We start from the raw sequence: 23918 nt of genomic DNA, 5'->3' as shown, positions 1-23918 counted from the left end.
TGGAACTCTAAGCCACTGTGTGTTGGTTGAGCTGCTTATCTTGTGTCTCTTATGATGCACTCTAATTGTCTCCCAGGGACAGTAAAGATTTACTGAACTGAACTTGGGTGAACCAAAGCGATTTACGTACTGGCCTTAGCTGAAGTACTAAAGGGCACCCTATTCCCTATATTGTGCACTACTTTTTCTCCGGTCACAAGTAGTGCATCATATAGGAAATAGGGCTCCATTTGTTATACTGTTATACTCTTCTACAGTTGACTTCCATTGTTATTGCCTTTCCGTCTGTGTGGCTAAAGCCTAATGAGTAGGAGGTTTGGTGAAGTGTTACGAATGAAGTCCCTATGAGATGTCTTCCTCCTCAGGTCTTGTTGGTATCTGGGTCCAGGCTTTCTGATTATCATGTTGTTGTATCATACTGTATGGACTTTGTCAAGCATGTCAACCACTGCATGAATAACATAAGTAAATTACTGAATGAGTGTGAGTAAATGAATGAGGAATGATTCATTTCTTCATTCATCTGCAGATATACTGATTTATTTGAATTCAACTAAAATTCCTTTATGTGTATGTGCTGTCGAATATACAGTGTACTCACGCCTGCTGAATATGAAGGGTCAACTCTTTTTTTTACTGCTACTGCAGTGGGATTAATTGCTCTATTCTGGCCCCCGCCAGATGATTTCGGACAGCAGGTTTTATTACACCGAATAAATGAAAGGAGATCGAAATCAATTAAATGGAAAGATTTAATTAACGTCTCTTTGTGTGGCATCAGCGTGAGATAGACTGAGAAAAAAATAGAGAGAAAGAGGAAATGTGTGTGTGTGTGTGTGTGTGTGTGTGTGTGTGTGTGTGTGTGTGTGAGTAAAATCACTGGGGAAGCCAATACATTTTTCTTTTGAGTTGTGGTAATTGCGTTGTTTGCTCTATATCCTAAGGCTGACACAATAAGAAGACACAATGGCAGAATAAATTAAAGCACACATTTGTTTGATTACAAAACCGGAAAACAACATCTGTCCGATGAAGTCCACAAAGCATATTGCAAGTAACAAACAGTTACATGACCTACAGCATGGTCAAGCAAGTTAATGTTTCCTACATTTTCGGACTACTAAACAACTATTGATTTAGAACCACAGAGAGTTAAAACAGGCGCTCCCTCCACTATTCCAGCACCATTTCAACATGTCATCATCTAATCAACTATGCTTTGGCTAATACAGTGACAACTAAAAGATACCAAAAATAATTTAGTCCAATCAACGTAAGCTAAATATGATGTGTCCGCTACCGATTTCTGTTTGTGTGTGTGTGTGTGTGTGTGTGTGTGTGTGTGCGTAGAAGTAGAAAAACATGTTGACTCACCCAATGCCATCCTCCTCTTTCATGTTCTCTAAACGGTCTATGTCATACAGTACACACGCTAAAATACTTGCTGCTAGCCTAACTTCCTTTCATGTTCTCTAAACGGTCTATGTCATACAGTACACACGCTAAAATACTTGCTGCTAGCCTAACTTCCTTTCATGGGCAACAATACGCCAGGCTAGCTAGTTAACATTAATATACTACATCTAGCAACATTTTGAACTTTCATTCCATCAAGCGAGGGGCAATATGGTTGGATCAGAATCACCGTTATAATCATTGGCAAGAACAGAGAATTAAGTAACACCACAAGTCCAAATTCCTATTTCCATCATGGGATAATTTAGGAAAGGGCTAATTTCAGCTAGCTAGCCAACCACCAGAGGACAACAACACAATGAGATGAAACAATACCCCCCAAATTCTGTAAATAATGAAGTTTGGCTTAATCCTAACCCAAACTGGCTTTTTGGTGCCCCACGAACATTCACAGCTGAGCTCACTCAATTTAGCTCAATTCTGATTGGCTAATATTATTATATTTTTTAGCAAAGGAGGCCAAATGCTCGCTGGCTTCCCTTGCATTCAATGCTATGGGCAGTAACAATGTCATACTCTTTCTGACCAGATAGCATCAGATAGATACGGTGCACATACTGAGACAGGGGCGCTGTTTCGTTTGCTCGGATGCTTTCTCCTGTGCAATACAGTACATTCAGCCTGTTACGAATTGAAGGAAATGTATGAAACACAGAGAGACGAAAGATAAATTATTGTGTATGTTTTTCTTCTCCTTTTCTTGGTAAATGTTTTGGGGAAGCCTGGCTTCCCTTGGCATCCATGAATACATGCCACCGTCCAGTACCCCTTGCTAGCAGCACCAGGAAGAGAACATTACTCATTCTCCATCCTCTATTTTTCCTCGATTCGACCACTAAGTACACTGAAACTGGCATAGATTACCTGACATGGGGTGCCTATTCATCCATTCGTTCTCTCCTTCCGTTTTTGTGCTGACTTTGGCTAAGGCTGCTGGCTAGCTAGCCTAGCTAGGCAAATCCCTGCATTATCTGTACTGAACCATCAGCAGGACAGGACCCCTCATGGCTCGGCCACGCAACACCCAGCAAGCTGAGGCCCTGTGAATGAATCCTCCAGCTGACGTAATTAATATGGGTAATTGGTCAAAATCAGGATTATTTTATAAAAGGACTTGTACGAGCAGCCGTAAACAACGATAATCTCAACAGCCCAGAGAGGCTATTGCCTTTGACTGGATGAGCTGCCTCTCAGGGAAAGAGCCGTACTGAGCTGAGCTCACAGATATCAGATACTGCAGCTTTTAGGACGTAATAAACAACCTGCCTAATTAGCCCGTTACTCATTATTGATCTGCTGCCGAGTAGACACTCTATTCCTGGAATTAGGAAATTAAACAGAACAGAATAAGAGAAACCCTCTGTTTGTTCACGATATAGGTTGAAGATAAGATACTGTTCATATTGCATCATTTTACTGTAGTCCATATCCTTCCTCACCCCGTTTCTCGCCGAAAGGTGGGGCTTGCATCGGTGTGTTCACAGGTGTTCAGGTAGAGCTGTTGTTCACTCCTCTATGATGAAAACGCACGCACACAATCTTCCTCCCTGTCCTTCCCCCCCTCTCATGCTCTTTCTCTCCCTCTCCTTCTCCCTCTCCCTCTCCCCCTCCCCCGTGTCTATTAAATGCTACTCTTATGTGTCCAACCTATTACAGCTGTCTGACAAGTCTTTCATTTTAGGGCTTTCATCTAGACCTGCACTGTCAGAGACTCCAAAATAGTAATGGTGCCAGGAAGGGATAAAAGAGAACCTCCCAACCCACGCTATGAAATGTTGTTACGCAAACAGCAGATTAAACTGCCTCTGTAATGTGTGAATTAGGAAGGACTGCCTGTGCAGTCTGACCATCACTTAATTATTGATCATGCATAGAGATAGCCTGTGCTCCAATTGGCACCCTATTCCCTATACACTGCACTAAACCATATGGGCCCCAGTCAAAAGAAGGGAACTGTTATAGATAATAGGGTGCCATTTGGAATGCATCCAGGATCTCCCAGCAGGATGCTAGCTAGCTCCCCTCATCGCTGGGGACCCCTGATCCAATCTGTCACTTAATTGGTTGTTAATACCAATATGTGTTCCTATATTCCGATCATGGCCTCATACAGTCCACATTGTTCTGTCACACTAGTTCAGGGTACCTCATCCTCCTTCAAATCATCATCATCTATAACACTCATGGCCTCTCCCAATGACACGTGCTGCATGGAATCACATTCAAGCTTTGTTAATGAGACACGATACTGCTTGCATCATGGACTGACATGACATAATGTAGTGTAGAAATGATTAAGGGCAGATAACATGGTAATTAATTAACAGCATTGACCATACATCTCTTCCATTCCCCCATCTTCATCCACCTTACCCCTTTCCCTCACACACACACACACATGCACACGCACACACCCCACTATTGTGTTTGGGGTACAAACGTCATAGAAAACACAGAGTGGCACCAGAGCTGTTCTCTCTCTCTGACTGAAATAATTAGCAGAAATAAATTAGGTGGATCTCTGCCTCAGTTAGGTTGCCAATGAGTGTTATTCTTCTCCCAGCTTCCACTGAAAATGTACCACAGCAGTCATTTCTCCTAGTGTTGATCTTTCTCACAGAGATGGACACATTCTCTTTCACATTATCCAAAGTCCTATTGTATTTCACTGGGATGGCAAGGATGGATTATTATAGCTCATGTCAGTCAAGCATCGAGGACATACTGGCAGGAGGAATCATCCCAAACTAGCTGCCATTCTGCCTACAGAGAAATAAATGATACACTGTTAATTGCAGCAATTTGCATTGTGTGCCAGCCTCTGTCTGAACCAATTTAACCCTAAACTACCCCCTGGGCAACCAACTACCCCCTGGGCAACCAACTACCCCCTGGGCAACCAACTACCCCCTGGACATCCAACTACCCCCTGGACATCCAACTACCCCCTGGACAACCAACTACCCCCTGGGCAACCAACTACCCCCTTGACAACCAACTACCCCTTGATAACCAACTACCCCTTGATAACCAACTACCCCTTGATAACCAACTACCCCCTGGGCAACCAACTACCCCTTGACAACCAACTACCCCCTTGACAACCAACTACCCCTGGGCAACCAACTACCCCCTTGACAACCAACTACCCCTTGATAACCAACTACCCCTGGGCAACCAACTACTCCCTTGATAACCAACTACCCCTGGGCAACCAACTACCCCTTGATAACCAACTACCCCCTGGGCAACCAACTACCCCCTTGACAACCAACTACCCCCTGATAACCAACATTTCTGGGCAACCAACTACCCCCTTGATAACCAACTACCCCTGGGCAACCAACTACCCCCTTGATAACTAACTACCCCTGGGCAACCAACTACCCCTGGGCAACCAACTACTCCCTTGATAACCAACTACCCCTGGGCAACCAACTACCCCTTGATAACCAACTACCCCTGGGCAACCAACTACCCCTTGATAACTAACTACCCCTGGGCAACCAACTACCCCTTGACAACCAACTACCCCTTGATAACCAACTACCCCCTTGATAACCAACTACCCCTGGGCAACCAACTACCCCTTGACAACCAACTACCCCTTGACAACCAACTACCCCCTGGGCAACCAACTACCCCTTGACAACCAACTACCCCTTGATAACCAACTACCCCTGGGCAACCAACTACTCCCTTGATAACCAACTACCCCCTGGGCAACCAACTACCCCTTGATAACCAACTACCCCCTGGGCAACCAACTACCCCCTTGACAACCAACTACCCCCTGATAACCAACATTTCTGGGCAACCAACTACCCCTTGATAACCAACTACCCCTGGGCAACCAACTACCCCCTTGATAACTAACTACCCCTGGGCAACCAACTACCCCTGGGCAACCAACTACTCCCTTGATAACCAACTACCCCCTGGGCAACCAACTACCCCTTGATAACCAACTACCCCCTGGGCAACCAACTACCCCTTGATAACTAACTACCCCTGGGCAACCAACTACCCCCTTGATAACCAACTACCCCCTGGGCAACCAACTACCCCCTTGACAACCAACTACCCCCTGATAACCAACATTTCTGGGCAACCAACTACCCCCTTGATAACCAACTACCCCCTGGGCAACCAACTACCCCCTTGATAACTAACTACCCCTGGGCAACCAACTACCCCCTGGGCAACCAACTACTCCCTTGATAACCAACTACCCCCTGGGCAACCAACTACCCCTTGATAACCAACTACCCCCTGGGCAACCAACTACCCCCTTGATAACTAACTACCCCCTGGGCAACCAACTACCCCCTTGACAACCAACTACCCCCTGACCAACCTCAAATGACTGTACTCTCCACCTCCATGATGTTTGAGAGTGATATGACAGTTATTATTCCCATGATGCTCCCCTGGATTCAGTGGGCCTGATAGGTCCCGGTGTGACATGAACAATGGCTGGTAGAGTCATAACAATCAGTGTTCACTACTGAGTGTCTCATCACACCGTTAGTACTCACTGTCTGTTGAGTCAATTGGGAGTGAATGGGAGTGGGCCAGCCAACCATTCACACAGCTCATTTCTATTTAAATGCAGTTGCCGGGCGAACATGGCTGTACCTGGGGAATAGAAAAGAGAGAGGAAAGAGGAGAGATCAATAAAAGTGGAGCACAGAGAAGAGGAGGATGAACATTCGCTTTATCTCTCACATTGATGTTCTGTGAGTGTCACTGTGTTTGATGGTACAGTGTTCTTTTAGTGTTATTGTGTTGGCCCGCCTCTGTTCGCTGGATGCGGCCTGATTTGATTTGTCTGCCTCCTGTGTGGCTGTTTGTAGAGACGTGCCCAACACCATAAGAGGAGAGGAGAAGAGCTGTAAACAAAGACTCACATTCTCATTCTCCTTACTCACTCAGATGTTCTTTCTGTGCTGTCGAAATATAGACACTCAACAGGGCAAACTGAGCTCCCATAATTGCTGCTGGCTCTAATTTCACACATACACACATTATAGAGACGTAGTACTGAGACACACACACATGTATTCAGCCATCTCTCTCTCTGAGATCACTGTACTCCTTCTTTACTTTTCTCTCTCTCTCTCTCTCATATATATATATATGCAGTGGGGAGAACAAGTATTTGATACACTGCCAATTTTGCAGGTAATTTTTATCATAGGTACACTTCAACTGTGAGAGACGGAATCTATAACAAAAATCCAGAAAATCACATTATATGATTTTTAAGTAAATCATTTGCATTTTATTGCATGACATAAGTATTTGATACATCAGAAAAGCAGAACTTAATATTTGGTATAGAAACCTTTGTTTGCAATTACAGAGATCATACGTTTCCCTGTAGTTCTTGACCAGGTTTGCACACACTGCAGCAGGGATTTTGGCCCACTCCTTCATACAGACCTTCTCCAGATCCTTCAGGTTTCGGGGCTGTCGCTGGGCAATACGGACTTTCAGCTCCCTCCAAAGATTTTCTATTGGGTTCAGGTCTGGAGACTGGCTAGGCCACTCCAGGACCTTGAGATGCTTCTCATGGAGCCACTCCTTAGTTGCCCTGGCTGTGTGTTTCGGGTCGTTTTTTATTTATTTATTTTACCTTTATTTAACCTTTATTTAACCAGGCAAGTCGGTTAAGAACAAATTCTTATTTTCAATGACGGCCTAGGAACAGTGGGTTAACTGCCTGTTCAGGGGCAGAACGACAGATTTTGTACCTTGTCAGCTCGGGGATTTGAACTTGCAACCTTTCGGTTACTAGTCCAATGCTCTAACCACTAGGCTACCCTGCCGCCCCTCGTTGTCATGCTGGAAGACCCAGCCACGACCCATCTTCAATGCTCTTACAGAGGGAAGGAGGTTGTTGGCCAAGATCTTGCGATACATGGCCCCATCCATCCTCCCCTCAATACGGTGCAGTCGTCCTGTCCCCTTTGCAGAAAAGCATCCCCAAAGAATGATGTTTCCACCTCCATTTCACGGTTGGGATGGTGTTCTTGGGGTTGTATTCATCCTTCTTCTTCCTCCAAGCACGGCGAGTGGAGTTTAGACCAATAAGCTCTATTTTTGTCTCATCAGACCACATGACCATCTCCCATTCCTCCTCTGGATCATCCAGATGGTCATTGGCAAACTTCAGATGGGCCTGGACATGCGCTGGCTTGAGCAGGGGGACCTTGCGTGCGCTGCAGGATTTTAATCCATGACGGCGTAGTGTGTTACTAATGGTTTTCTTTGAGACTGTGGTCCTAGCTCTCTTCAGGTCATTGACCAGGTCCTGCCGTGTAGTTCTGGGCTGATCCCTCACCTTCCTCATGATCATTGATGCCCCACGAGGTGAGATCTTACATGGAGCCCCAGACCGAGGGTTATTGACCGTCATCTTGAACTTCTTCCATTTTCTAATAATTGCGCCAACAGTTGTTGCCTTCTCACCAAGCTGCTTGCGTATTGTCCTGTAGACCAACCCAGCCTTGTGCAGGTCTACAATTTTATCCCTGATGTTCTTACACAGTTGTCTGGTATTGGCCATTGTGGAGAGGTTGGAGTCTGTTTGATTGAGTGTGTGGACAGGTGCCTTTTATACAGGTAACGAGTTCAAACAGGTGCAGTTAATACAGGTAATGAGTGGAGAACAGGAGGGCTTCTTAAAGAAAAACTAACAGGTCTGTGAGAGCCGAAATTTGCCACTGGTGCCCTGTGCTCTTCACAGATGAAAGCAGGTTCACACTGAGCACATGTGACAGACGTGACAGTCTGGAGACGCCGTGGAGAACGTTCTGCTGCCTGCAACATCCTCCAGCATGACCGGTTTGGCGGTGGGTCAGTCATGGTGTGGGGTGGCATTTCTTTGGGGGGCCGCACAGCCCACCATGTGCCAGAGGTAGCCTGACTGCCATTAGGTACCGAGATGAGATCCTCAGACCCCTTGTGAGACCGTATGCTGGTGCGGTTGGCCCTGGGTTCCTCCTAATGCAAGACAATGCTAGACCTCATGTGGCTGGAGTGTATCAGCAGTTCCTGCAAGAGGAAGGCATTAATGCTATGGACTGGCCCGCCCGTTCCCCAGACCTGAATCCAATTGAGCACATCTGGGACATCATTTCTCGCTCCATCCACCAACGCCACGTTGCACCACAGACTGTCCAGGAGTTGGCGGATGCTTTAGTCCAGGTCTGGGAGGAGATCCCTCAGGAGACCATCCGCCACCTCATCAGGAGCATGCCCAGGCGTTGTAGGGAGGTCATACAGGCACGTGGAGGCCACACACACTACTGAGCCTCATTTTGACTTGTTTTAAGGACATTACATCAAAGTTGGATCAGCCTGTAGTGTGGTTTTCCACTTTAATTTTGAGTGTGACTCCAAATCCAGACCTCCATGGGTTGATAAATTTGATTTCCATTGATAATTTTTGTGTGATTTTGTTGTCAGCACATTCAACTATGTAGAGAAAAAAGTATTCAATAAGAATATTTCATTCATTCAGATCTAGGATGTGTTATTTTAGTGTTCCCTTTATTTTTTTGAGCAGTGTGTATATATATGGGGACGAGTGTGAGAGCTGCATCCTGCCTATGGATTAGCTTTCAATGCATTTTTGATCTGTATTCCTCTCTCTTTCTTTCTTAATGAAATGTGGCAAGAGAAAGAAACGGAGAGAAGTAGAAGAGAAGAGCGGGATTAAAACAGGGACTCAGGAGGGAAGCATGGAGAGACAAAACCTCCTCCACTCCTTCTCTCATCTCCATCTTCCTCTGTCAACCAGAGCTCAGTAGTCAATAGAAGGCGATCCCGTCAAAGAGCATGTTTTAACCAGATTGACACATGCACAGCCGTGGAAAGTAGGGGTGCAGAGTGGGGAGAAATGCCCCCTCCCCCAATCAGCACCCCCCCCCCCCCCCCACCCCAAAACATTTTCCTTTCGGCCATGGAAACAGGAAGCTGTGCTACTTGTTCAACTGTTACTTGCTCAACCTTGTGGCCTTTCGAGATGGTGGTGTCTGGTGCTGGGGAGTCCGGTTGAGTGGGTGTTGCATGTAGACAGAGGGGAAATACTACAAGGGGAGAGAACCCACAGTCAATGCTGCTGTTGTATTATATACTACTGCATGTCCAAGACATTATCCACTTTAAAAACAGTAAATACGGTCATACTTAACATAGCACATTCAAATATATGCTGTAACTGTTCTATCCTGATGTGTACATATCATTTTATTACTTGATTTATTACTCCTATGCGGCTTAGTTGCTAGAGAATGGCACTGTCGGGGTTGTGGGTTTGATTCCTGCTGTGGCCACCTATACGGAAATGTGTGCTAGTCTCTTTGGATAAAAGCAGTGCCTTCAGAAAGTATTCATAACCCTTGAGTTGCTCCACAGTTTGTTGTGTTACAGCCTGAATTTAAAGTGGATTCAAAAATATATATATATCTCGCCAATCTACACACATTACCCCATAATGACAAAGTGAAAACATGTTTTTAGAAATGTTTGTGAATGTATTAAAAATGAAATGCAGAAATATCTCATTTACATAAGTATATTCACACCCCTGACTTTGTAGAAGCACCTTTGGCAGAGATTACAGCTTTGAGTCTTTTCTGAATAAGACTCTTAAGAGCTTTCCACACCTGGATTGTGCAATATAAGCACATTATTATTTTTTAAATTCTTCAAGCTTTATCTAATTGGTTGTTTATCATTGCTAGACAACCATTTCAGGACTTGCCATAGATTTCCAAGTAGATTTAAATCAAAACTGCAACTCTGCCACTCAGGAACATTCACTGTCGTCTTGGTAAGCAAGATTTGGCCTTGTGTTTTCAGTTATTGTCCTGCTGAAAGGTGAATTCATCTCAGTGTCTGCTGGAAAGCAGACTGAACCAGGTTTTCCTATAGGATTTTGCATGTGCTTAGCTCCATTCCGTTTATTTTTATCCGGAAAAACTCCCCAGTCCTTAACAATTTCTAGCATACCCATAACATGATGCATCCACCATTATGCTTGAAAATATGGACAGTGGTATTGGATTGGATTTGCCCCAAACATAACACTTTGAATTCAGGACAAAACGTGAATTGCTTCGCCACATTTTTTAAATTTATGTATTCTTATTTTTTGGCAAATGTTTTTGCAGTAATACCTTAGTGCATTGTTGCAAACAGGATGCATGTTATGGAATATTTTTATTCTGTACAGGCTGCCTTCTCTTTACTGTCATTTAGGTTAGTATTGTGGAGTACTACAATGTTGTTGATCCATCCTCAGTTTTCTCAAATCACAGCCACTAAATAAACTCTGTAACTGTTTTAAAGTCACCATTGGCCTCATGGTGAAATCCCTGAGCGATTTCCTTCCTCTCCGGCAACTGAGTTCATATAGAAGGATTCCTGTATCTTTGTAGTGACAGGGTGTATTGATACACCATCCAAAGTGTAATGAATAACTTCACCATGCTCAAAAGAATATTCAATGTCTTTTTTGGGGGTATTTTTACCCATCTAGGTGCCCTTTGCGAGACATTGGAAAACCTCCCTGGTTTTTGTGGTTGAATCCGTGTTTGAAATTCACAGAGATGAGGTAGTCATTCAAAAATCATGTTAAACACTATTATTGCACACCGAGTCCATGTAACTTATTATGTGACTTATTTAGGCTTGCCATATCAAATGGGTTGAATACTTATTTCAGCTTTTCATTTGTAATTCATTTGTAAACATTTCTAGGGTGTGAATACTTTCTGAAGGCACTGTATATTATTATATGAGACTCAGTGAGAGTCTGCTGGCTGGTGTTGAGGGCATGTTGCTCTTGTCTGTTATCCCAGAAATGACCATTTCTATTCCCCACATCCATCTATTCCCCACATCCATTGCAGGTACATATTGAGTGAAGCGTTGTTCATGTGGACCAAAGGCTATTCAAGTTTTAGCCTCACAGAGGATGGTGGTCGGTGGGATACAGGCAGCTGTATACTGCACCCTAGTTGCCGCTTGATTCTAATCCCCCTTAAAGATGCCCTCACCTATTAGCTAGTTGGCTTTGGCAAACAGGTCTTGGGTAAACAGATCTCTTAAATCCAGCTTAGCTCATCTCCAGTGGCTGGAGGTTTAAGAATGTCATTCTATGCTCCAATACTCATTGATGGGGATATAGAAGTGAATGGTTCATGACTGAGCACAACACCAGTTATGGGGCTCTATTGTTTCATTAGTTGGATCGCTCTCACACACACACACACACCACACACCACACACATGCACACACTTCTCATTGTCTTTTCTTCACACAGCCAGGAAGTGTTATCGATACTGGGTGCTGTCCATGGGCTGCCGCCATCCAGATGCAGCCATCAGCTGGACACACACACACACACACACACACACACACACACACACACACACACACACACACACACACACACACACACACACACTTATTTGTGTCACTTAGGGCCCTCTTCCTCAGGTACGACCTTCCTCCTCTATTTGATTATAGGTCTGGCCATGAAACCTGCTCTCACCGCCCACTCAGCTTCTCTCTCTCTCGCCATTATGAGGCCCAGACCCTGCATACATATATCTAATTATACTTGGAGCCATATGTGGTGTTTGTTTTTGCTATGGTAATAGCCTCATTTGATGCAGCGCTGTCTGGCGAGGGTGAGGAGGCCCTCCGGGCACCAGTCGCTAGGTCCTAAGTGGGAAGGCGACGCATGCTACTGATTGGCTGACAGGTGGCAGCGAGCGGGGACGAGGCGAGATAGGCCTCTGTAATGAGGATTTAATCTGTTGATGATTCTGTCATCTCCCTGGGTAACTGTATCGGGCAGATGGGTAGACGTCACCTTGGCATGGCACTTTCAGTATGTGTGCGTGAGGCATTATACAGTGCATTCGGAAAGTATTCAGACCCCTTGACGTTTTCCACATTTTGTTACTTTACAGCCTTCTTCTAAAATGGATTAAATCATTTTTTTTCTCTCATCAATCTATATACAATACCCCATAATGACAAAACAAAATAGGTTTTTAGACATTTTTGCAAATGTACATTACCAGTCAAAAGCTTGGACACACCTACTCATTCAAGGGTTTTTCTTTATTTTTACTATTTTCTACATTGTAGAATATCTATGAAATAACACATATGGAATCATGTAGTAACCAAAAAAGTGTTAAACAAACATGTTTTCTATTTGAGATGCTTCAAAGTAGCCACCCTTTGCCTGGATGACAGCTTTGCACACCCTTGGCATTCTCTTAACTAGCTTCACCTGGAATGCTTTTCAAACAGTCTTGAAGGATTTCCCACATATGCTGAGCACTTGTTGGCTGCTTTTCCTTCACTCTGCGGTCCAACTCATCCCAAAACATCTCAATTAGGTTGAGGTCGGGTGTTTGTGGAGGCCAGGTCATCTGATGCAGCACTCCATCACTCTCCTTCTTGGTCAAATAGCCCTTAGACAGCCTGGAGGTGTGTTGGGTCATTGTCCTGTTGAAAAATAAATGATTGTCCCACTAAGCGCAAACCAGATGGGATCGCTGCAGAATGCTGTGGTAGCCATGCTGGTTAAATGTGCCTTGAATTCTAAACTAAATAAATACATTTGCTCCCGAGTGGCACAGCGGTCTAAGGCACTGTATCTCAGTGCAAGAGGTGTCAGTACAGTCCCTGGTTCAAATCCAGGCTTTATCACATCCGGCTGTGATTGGGAGTCCCATAAGGCGGAGCACAATTGGCTCAGCGTCGTCCGGGGTTGGCAGTTATTGTAAATAATAGTTTGTTCTTAACTGACTTGCCTAATTAAATAAAGGTTAAATAAAACAATTAAACTGACAGTGTCCCCAGCAAAGCACCATCATACCTCCTCCTCCATGCTTCACGGTGGGAACCACACATGCGGAGATAATCCGTTCACCTACTCTGCATCTTACAAAGACACAGCAGTTGGAACTAAAAATCTCAAATTTCAGACCAAAGGACAGATTTCCACCGGTCTAATGTCCATTGGTCGTGTTTCTTGGCCCAAGCAAGTCTTGTCTTCTTATTGGTGTCCTTTAGTAGAGGTTTCTTTGCAGCAATTCGACCATGAAGGTCTGATTCACGCAATCTCTTCTGAACAGTTGCTGTTGAGATGTGTCTGTTACTTGAACTCTGTGAAGCAGATTGGGCTGCAATCTGAGGTGCAGTTAATTCTAATGAATTTATCCTCTGCAGCAGAGGGAACTCTGGGTCTTCCTTTCTTGTGACAGGCCTCATAAGAGCCAGTTTCATTATAGTGCTTGATGTCTTAATGTCATGACTTCCACCGAAGTTGTTCCCTCTCCTTGTTCGGGCGGCGGTCGACGTCACCGGCTTTCTAGCCGCCACCGATCCATGTTTCATTTTTCCTTTTGTTTGGTCTGTTTACACACCTGGTTCCCATCTCATAATTGCGTTCCTTATTTAACCCTCTGGTTTCCCTTTCTGTTTTGTGCGTGATTGTCTTTCGTGTATTCCGGTGTGTTGTATTTTGAGTCCTGTTTTGTCCTTGTTTGGAACTGGATTTTGTTTACGTTTTGGATTGAGTAAATCAGTGATTGTTACTCTTATCTGTGTCCTGCGCCTGACTCCTTCGCTATCTTTTAGATAGACTCTGACACTTAAAGTATTGATGGACTGTCATTTCTCTTTGCTTATTTGAGCTGCTCTTGCCATAATATTGACTTGGTATTTTACCAAATAGGGCCATCTTCTGGATACCACCCCTACCTTGTCACAACACAACTGATTGGCTCAAACGCCTGGTAACTCTAATGAACTCATCCCGTGCAGCAGAGGTGACTCTGGGTTTTCCTTTCTGTCACGGATCCCTCCGGAACTTTCATTACATACACCTGTCCCCTATTCCCACTGATTAGTACTTGCATAAGTGTGCCCTTTGGTTTCCATTGGGCTGTCCATTATTGTTACAATGTCCGTTGGTGCATGTGAGTACCTGTGCTGTGTGTTTTGGGCTTTCGTGCCATTGTGGATTGCGCAGATGATTACGGGTCTCGTCCCGTATGTTAATCATTGTGCGCTTGTGTTATTTATTCAAGGTACTCCTTTTGTTTGGGTTTCTACCCTGTGTTTTTTATAGTGTTTGTTTGGTCTTCGTCCCTGTGCCTTTACACGGAACACCGTAATTTGGGGTATAATAAAAAAAACTATTATGCATTCCTGCTCCTGTCTCCCGAATCTCATCATACCAACGTGACACTTTCCTGTGGCGGCCCTCATGAGAGCCAGTTTCATCATAGCGCTTGATGGTTTTTGCGACTGCAGTTGAAGAAAATGTAAAAGTTATTGATTTTTTTTCATTGACTGACCTTCTTGTCTTGATGGAAAGTATTGATGGACTGTCCTTTCCCTTTGCTTATTTGAGCTGTTCCTGCCATAATATGGACTTAGACATATTTGGTAAAATACCATCTTCTGTATACCACCCCTACCTTGTCACAACACAATTGATTGGCTGAAACACATTAAGAAGGAAATAAATTCAACAAATTCACTTTTAACAAGGCACACATGTTAATTGAAATGCATTCCAGGTGCATTCCAGGTGACTACCTCATGAAGCTGGTTGAGAGAATGCCAAGAGTGTGTAAAGTTGACATCAAGGCAAAGGATGGCTACTTTGAAGAATCTCAAATCAAAAATATATTTTGATTTATTTAACACTTTTTTGGTTACTAAATGATTCCATATGTGTTATTTCATAGTTTGGATGTCTTCACTATTATTCTATATTGTAGAAAATAGTAAAAAATTATGAAAAACCCTTGAATGAGTAGGGGTGTCCAAACTTTTGACAGGTACTGTATTACAAATTTAAAAAATGAAATGTCACATTTACATAAGTATTCAGACCCTTTACTCAGAACTTTACTCAGAACTTTCAGATCTTTCCCTCGATCCTGACTACTCTCCCAGTCCCTGCTGCTGAAAAACATCCCCACAGCATGATGCTGCCACCACTATGCTTCACCGTAGGGATGGTGCCAGGTATCCTCCAGATGTGACACTTCATCAGACCAGAGAATCTTTTTTTTCATAGTCTGAGAGTCTTTAGCTGCCTTTTGGAAAAGTCCATTCGGGCTGTCATGTGCCTTTTACTGAGGCTTCTGTCTTGGTGGTTCCAAACTTCTTCCATTTAAAAATTATGTAGGCCACTATGTTCTTGGGGACCTTCAATGCTGCAGAAATGTTTTGGTACCCTTCCCCAGATCTGTGCCTTGACACAATCCTGTCTCGGAGCTCTATTGACAATTCCTTCGACATCATGGCTTGGTTTTTGCTCTGACATGCACTGTCAACTCTGGGACCTTACATAGACAGGTGTGTGCCTTTCCAAATCTTGTCCAACCAATTTAATTTACCACATATGGACTCCAGTCAAGTTGCAGAAACATCTCAAGGATGATCAATGGAAACAGGATGCACTTGAGCTCAATTTCGATTCTCATAGCAAAGGGTCTGAATACTTATGTATTATAAATTTGCAACCATTTATAAAAACCTGTTTTTGCTTAGTCTTTATGGGGTATTGTGTGTAGATTAATGGGGATTTATTTTTATTTAATACATTTTAGAATAAGACTGTAACATAACAAAGTGTGGAAAAAGTCAAGAGGCCTGAATACTTTCTGAATGCACTATGTGTGTGTGTGTGTGTGTGCACATGAATGAGGCTGTTCGCTGAGCACTGCCTCATAAGGTCACAACTGTGGGGATGACGAAGACAAGGTCTCTTTAGCCCCACTTAACTAGGGTGATACACAATCATCTCCATTCTGCCTGGGAGATGCTCTGTTCATTCTCTCTCTATTTCCTCCCTATTCTCTCTCTCTCTCTATTTCCTCCCTATTCTCTCTCTCTCTGTCTCTCTCTCTCTCTCTCTCTCTCTCTCTCTCTCTGTCTCTCTCTCTCTCTGTCTCTCTCTCTCTCTCTCTCTGTCTCTCTCTCTCCCTCTCTATGTCTCTCTCCCTCTCTCTGTCTCTCTCTCTCTCTCTCTCCCTCTCTCTCTCTCTCTCTCTCTCTCTCTCCCTCTCTCTGTCTCTCTCTCTCTCTCCCTCTGTCTCTCTCTCTCTCTCCCTCTGTCTCTCTCTCTCTCTCTCTCTCCCTCTCTCTCTCTCTCTCTCTCTCTCTCTCCCTCTCTCTGTCTCTCTCTCTCTCTCCCTCTGTCTCTCTCTCTCTCTCCCTCTGTCTCTCTCTCTCTCTCTCTCTCTCGCTCTGTCTTTTTCTCAAAGCTATTTCTTTCCCTTTCTGTGTTTTCTTTCTTTTCTCCTTTATAAATGGTTCTGTCTTGGTTATTTCTTTTCATTCTCTGATTGTTAAGGCTCCTCTTCTCTTCTCTATTGGATTCATTCCCTCTGGCTGTATCTCTCCCCTCTCTACTCATATCTTCTCTTCTGCCTCTCTGTCCTAAGTGGATAAAGCTCTCTGCATGGTAATTTTCCCCTTAATTTGCCCTTTTTGCCTCTCTCTTTTCCAGTTATTCTGCCTGTTCTATGAGGCCTCCCAAAGTTCAAGTGTTCCTCGGGTCATGCATTGACTGCTGTTTTGAATAGCCCCCATCCTCCCCTCCATCACGCTGACCTGCAGCACTGTAACGTAGTCTGTCGACCAGGCCTGGGCAAACGCCGTACTGGGGACCGTATGCGGCCCGCGACCTGATTCAGTACGGCCTGCGGAATCATGCTCAGATCACATAAAGAATTTGCGATAGTAAAGTTTTGAAAAACGTATCTGTTATTCAAATTAAACACCCAATTAATTCTCACTTTTGTGTAATGATTTAACACTCACTGCTTGTGGGACATTTATTTTGAAGGCACATAAAAATAACAACTGCACGACGACAGAGTAACTGACAGGCTGACACACATTTTGTCACAGTTACAAATAGTAGCCTAGAAATTGGGCAAAATCGAGTTTTTCAGAGAAAACTAAAGTAGGCAATGGAAGTATGGTGTTCCAGCAAGAGTGGACATCGAATTAATTATTTGTTTAGGTATCAGGGGAAGTTGTGTGCAAAGACAGCACTTCCAAAGCTAACACTTCCAGACGAAGCGTGCAGAGAAATATAGGAATGTCTTCTGAGCAGAGGGCAAGTGCATCGAAAGAGTTGCTTCCTCAGCAAACGACAGAATTGCAAGAGCTAGCTATGTACTGTCCCACAAAAGTCCTAAACATAGCAAGCCATTCGCTGAGGGCGAATTCATTAAAGAATGTTTCATCGACTCTACAGCAATACTTTGCCCCGAAAAGAAAGAGCTGTTTGAAAATGTTTCCCTGTCAAGACGAACAGTGACACGACGTGTTGAGGACATCGCAGAGAATGTGGAACGACAGTTGAAAGACAAGGTAAAGCATTTCACCGGTTTCTCCTTGGCCCTGGATGAGAGCAGTGATGTACGTGACACGGCGCAGTTGATATTCTTACGAGGCATAACCCCAGACTTTGAAATGACAGAAGAGCTTCAGTGCAGTCAATGAAGAGCACAACCACAGGGAAGGATTTATTGGAGGTTAATAAGTGTGTGGCAAAGCTGAGACTCAGTTTTGAGGAGCGACAGGTCATGGTGTGTGATTAGGTGAGACGTTGGTGGCAGCGCTGGGATCTTTGATAAGCGCAGGGTATTAGATGTTGTGGAAGGGAAGCTTAATTACAGCAGTGCGTTCGGGTGGAGGATAGATGGTACTGAGAGATCCCCCGGCCGTGCAGGCTGGATGGCTCTTCTGTTTAGCAGCTTCTCACTAGCCAGAGGACAGAATACAGCCCTGGTCAGAAGTAGTGACCTCTATAGGGAATAGAATGCAATTTGGGATTCAGTCACATACTCTAGGGAGAAAAGAGAGAGAGACACCGAAGTGTTGGGTTGTAATGTTGACATAAGTGACATTGTAGCCCCCCTGTGTCACATAATCAGATCATCCTCCCCATCTCCCACCAGCCTCCCCAGCCTTAGAAGTGTCAGATGTGGCTCTGCATTTATGATAGCAAAAAAGGGTTTTGTTGCTTGTCCTGGCTGATATATAGTAGATTATGTTAAATCTTTATGTCCCTAAATGGTTTATTGTGCCATCAAATGCATTCACACGTGATGTAATCTCATTGTAAATGGTTTACTGGAGAGCATATCCCGATGGCAATGATTTGTACAATGGGAGACATCAGGTGGATGAACAGTGAGTGCTGCTCAGCGTTTGTATGTCATAGTGTGTGTGTGTTTGTTTGTACGTGAATACGTATTTGCATGTGTGTTCCTGAGTGTCTGCGTGTGCACACTGTATATGATTGTATGTGTCTGAGTGTTTATGCATGCACAGCTGGTTGGCTGGTTCCCAGAGCATCCCACTGTGTTTGAACCGGAGGTGGCTGTTCAGTAATGAAGCTGTTTGGTCTTGCCTGCAGGGTGGCGAGGGATGAGTGTGGTGCCTCAACGGTCCATGGCTGTTGTCACTGTAAACACCTGCAAAGAGAGAGGGGGGAAGATGGGTAGGTGATGAGGAGAAGATCTATGATTGGCTAGGTGTTGCAGTAGTGTGAGATCTGAGGCTGTGTGAGATCCTGGCTGAACAACAGGGCTGTATGTCTCTATGTGTTTCTGTTGCCTGTGTCAGATCCTGGCTGAACAACAGGACAGTATGTCTCTATGTGTTTCTGTTGGCTGTGTCAGATCCTGGCTGAACAACAGGGCTGTATGTCTCTATGTGTTTCTGTTGCCTGTGTCAGATCCTGGCTGAACAACAGGACAGTATGTCTCTATGTGTTTCTGTTGCCTGTGTCAGATCCTGGCTGAACAACAGGACAGTATGTCTCTATGTGTTTCTGTTGGCTGTGTCAGATCCTGGCTGAACAACAGGACAGTATGTCTCTATGTGTTTCTGTTGGCTGTGTCAGATCCTGGCTGAACAACAGGACAGTATGTATCTATGTGTTTCTGTTGGCTGTGTCAGATCCTGGCTGAACAACAGGACAGTATGTATCTATGTGTTTCTGTTGGCTGTGTCAGATCCTGGCTGAACAACAGGACAGTATGTCTCTATGTGTTTCTGTTGGCTGTGTCAGATCCTGGCTGAACAACAGGACAGTATGTCTCTATGTGTTTCTGTTGGCTGTGTCAGATCCTGGCTGAACAACAGGACAGTATGTCTCTATGTGTTTCTGTTGGCTGTGTCAGATCCTGGCTGAACAACAGGACAGTATGTCTCTATGTGTTTCTGTTGGCTGTGTCAGATCCTGGCTGAACAACAGGACAGTATGTCTCTATGTGTTTCTGTTGGCTGTGTCAGATCCTGGCTGAACAACAGGACAGTATGTCTCTATGTGTTTCTGTTGGCTGTGTCAGATCCTGGCTGAACAACAGGACAGTATGTCTCTATGTGTTTCTGTTGGCTGTGTCAAGGCAGCCTGGCTCACAGTGTGTAAAGTGTTCCTTCCCATGCCATGGTGTTGGCCCTGAGCCCTGGGAACCTGCAGGAGGTGTAGAGATGAACTGAGACATCATGGTTGTTTTCCAAATGGCACACTATTCCCTATATAGTACACTACTTTTGATCACAGCCCTATGGTCAAAGGTAGTGCACTAAATAGAGAATAGGGTTAAATCCCCTTGAATTGAATAGGGTGGCATTTGGGACACATGCCGTGAGTCATCCCAGGTGTTCCAATACACTCTTATTACTACCCACTCACCCAAACAGTCAACCCAAAGTCATTCACTGTCCCCACCCGTATACATAAAGCATCTCAGAGAATAATAGTATTATGGACAGTTGGGTCCTGATCCTATATCTGCCCCTTTTTGAATTGGGGCCCAGTGCTGGGCTCAGCGTGGAATCAGGTTCTTAGGTGATATACTGAGAGCCTGGCTCCAATCTACACGGACACTGATGCCAATTCCTTCCCAATTAATCATGCTCACATTGTCCCATTCTGATCCGTTTCATCATATTACGACTGACTGTTATGTCATATCCCCTCCAGTTTATCACATTAGCAGTGACTGACTCCGGCTTCATGTCCTTCACATCTTCTCCATTTTGATGTATTGGAGCATGAATGTTGTCCAGCACGTCAGATCAGATTGACTCTCCACAAGTAAATGAGATGTCCTGGTAAAACAGCATACTGCCACGATGTCCTCGTAAAACAGCATACTGCCACGATGTCCTGGTAAAACAGCATACTGCCACGATGTCCTGGTAAAACAGCATACTGCCACGATGTCCTCGTAAAACAGCATACTGCCACGATGTCCTGGTAAAACAACATACTGCCACGATGTCCTGGTAAAACAGCATACTGCCACGATGTCCTGGTAAAACAACATACTGCCACGATGTCCTGGTAAAACAACATACTGCCACGATGTCCTGGTAAAACAGCATACTGCCACGATGTCCTCGTAAAACAACATACTGCCACGATGTCCTGGTAAAACAGCATACTGCCACGATGTCCTGGTAAAACAGCATACTGCCACGATGTCCTGGTAAAACAGCATACTGCCACGATGTCCTGGTAAAACAGCATACTGCCATGATGTCCTGGTAAAACAGCATACTGCCACGATGTCCTGGTAAAACAGCATACTGCCACGATGTCCTCGTAAAACAACATACTGCCACGATGTCCTGGTAAAACAGCATACTGCCACGATGTCCTCGTAAAACAGCATACTGCCTCGATGTCCTCGTAAAACAGCATACTGCCTCGATGTCCTCGTAAAACAGCATACTGCCGCGACGTCCTCGTCAAACAGCATACTGCCTCGACGTCCTCGTAAAACAGCATACTGCCTTGATGTCCTGGTAAAACAGCATACTGCCTCGACGTCCTCATAAAACAACATACTGCCTCGACGTCCTCGTAAAACAACATACTGCCTCGACGTCCTCGTAAAACAACATACTGCCTCGACGTCCTCGTAAAACAACATACTGCCTCGACGTCCTCGTAAAACAACATACTGCCTCGACGTCCTCGTAAAACAACATACTGCCTCGACGTCCTGGTAAAACAACATACTGCCTCGACGTCCTGGTAAAACAACATACTGCCTCGACGTCCTCGTAAAACAACATACTGCCTCGACGTCCTCGTAAAACAACATACTGCCTCGACGTCCTCGTAAAACAGCATACTGCCTCGACGTCCTCGTAAAACAACATACTGCCTCGACGTCCTCGTAAAACAGCATACTGCCTCGATGTCCTCGTAAAACAACATACTGCCTCGACGTCCTCGTAAAACAACATACTGCCTCGACGTCCTCGTAAAACAACATACTGCCTCGACGTCCTACATTGCCTTGCCCCACCATCTCTACCTCCATCTCACTAATACACCGCTCTAGTTCCCCCAATACTCTCCTAGCCTCTGAGGATGAGAGAGCTGTGTACTGTTGACAGAAAAGCCGAATTTGCACTTTCCCCACATCCCACCATTGACTCAGAGACTCATACTCCTCTCTTCGCTGCCCCCATCTTTCCCAAAAAGTCTGGAAACCTGAGCAAAAGGTGGCATCTTGTAAGAGCTTTACATTGAACTTCCAATAAGATGCCTGCCGGGGCCCTGGTGAAATAGACAGCCGAGCCATGGTTATGTGGTGATCCGAAAACCCCACTGGGAGAATGGTAGCACCCAGCAGCCTATTGCTCTGATTCCTGGACATGTAAAAACGATCAAGTCGAGCTGCACTCACCCTAGCCCCAAAAACCTTCACCCACGTATACTGTCTTGTGTTTGGATGTTTAGTTCTCCAAACATCCACTAGGTCAAACTGATTAAAGATGTCCCTTAACACTCCCACTGACACTGAATGAGGCTCTTCCCCATTTCTGTCTTTTGTAAAATCCATTGTACAGTTCCAGTCACCTCCGATCACCAGCGTCTCCTCAGGCGCTACTTGTGAGAGTTCCTGTCTAAGACTCCCAAATAGAACCCCTCTTTCTCTCCCTGTGTTAGGCGCATACACATTTATAAAGACAAAAACCATGTTGTTAATTTCTGCTTTAACAACAAGCAACCTACCCCTACACACCTCCTTTGAGGAGCAAATTTTTACAGCCAGACCCGGTGCAAAAAGGACTGCCACCCCTGCACTAAGATTTGTCCCATGGCTCAACACACTTGCCCCTTTCCACCAGAGCCCCCAATCAACTTCATTCACCACATCACTATGAGTCTCCTGCAGAAACAACACCTGTACTTTTTTTTGTTTTACATATTCACCCAACACACTCCTCTTTCCCGCATCTCTGGCGCCATTTATATTGAGCGAGCCTACCCCGAAGAGTCTCCATAAGAAGTGGGAGAAAAGCCAGCAGAGAAATAGACCAATAGCAAAGCTCAAAAAGCCCCAGTGTCAGTAAGAAATTAAAAATTTAAACAGTGTCTGAAGGTAAACCTTTACGCACTATTGTGACCCACTTCCTCAACCTAAACCGTTTCCTGGGTGAGAGGGCACCATGCCCCTCATTTCTCATAGCATGTTGTACTGATCTTACAAACTTTCTAGGATCAGGAAAAAAGTCTCAAGATTAACTTTTTTCCCCTTAGTCTCATTCAGGAACCTTGTCAGTTCTCTCAACGTGTACTTAGACCCCTCTGGTTGACTGGCTGTCAGCTCCGGGCCAATTGAAGAGGAGTCTGAAAAAATAACTCCTCATCCTCTTCCTCAGACTCACTTTCCTCCTCTTCTCTATCTCCCACCCTGACCACCTGCCCTTTCTCTCTGTTTAGGGCCTCACCCACAGCAACAGGCAACATTTCCATGGTACCTTTATCCACATCCTTTTTCCTTTTCCTCTTGACACCCTCCTCCTCCCCCTAATCTCTTACACTTCCCCACTATACTCTCCTCATCCACTAGAATAACCTGACTAGACGCAGTATCATCTGCACCACCCTCTATAGCATGACTAGGGCCAGCCTCAGCTACACCACCCTCCATAGCATGACTAGGGCCAGCCTCAGCTACACCACTCTCCATAGCATGACTAGGCCCAGCATCATCTGCACCACCCTCCATAGCATGTCTAGGCCCAGCCTCAGCTACCCCACCATCTCTAGCCTGACTAGACCCAGCCTCTGCTTCTCCACCATCTCTAGCCTGACTAGCCCCAGCCTCATCTACACCACCATCTCTAGCCTGACTAGACCCAGCCTCATCTACACCACCATCTCTAGACTGACTAGGCCCAGCCTCTGCTGTCTGCATCTCCTTACCCCCTGCATTTTGACCTCGATTTCCCCCACTTGCACCCTCACTCCGTCTATGGCCTTTATGTGGGCACGCAAAGCTCTTGTGCCCCAAATCCCCACATTCAAAACACCGTAGACTATCTGTGCTGGCAAAAC

This window comes from Oncorhynchus nerka, linkage group LG14, assembly GCF_034236695.1.
Source record: "Oncorhynchus nerka isolate Pitt River linkage group LG14, Oner_Uvic_2.0, whole genome shotgun sequence".
Lineage (NCBI taxonomy): Eukaryota > Metazoa > Chordata > Actinopteri > Salmoniformes > Salmonidae > Oncorhynchus > Oncorhynchus nerka.
This window is presented reverse-complemented; position numbering follows the sequence as displayed.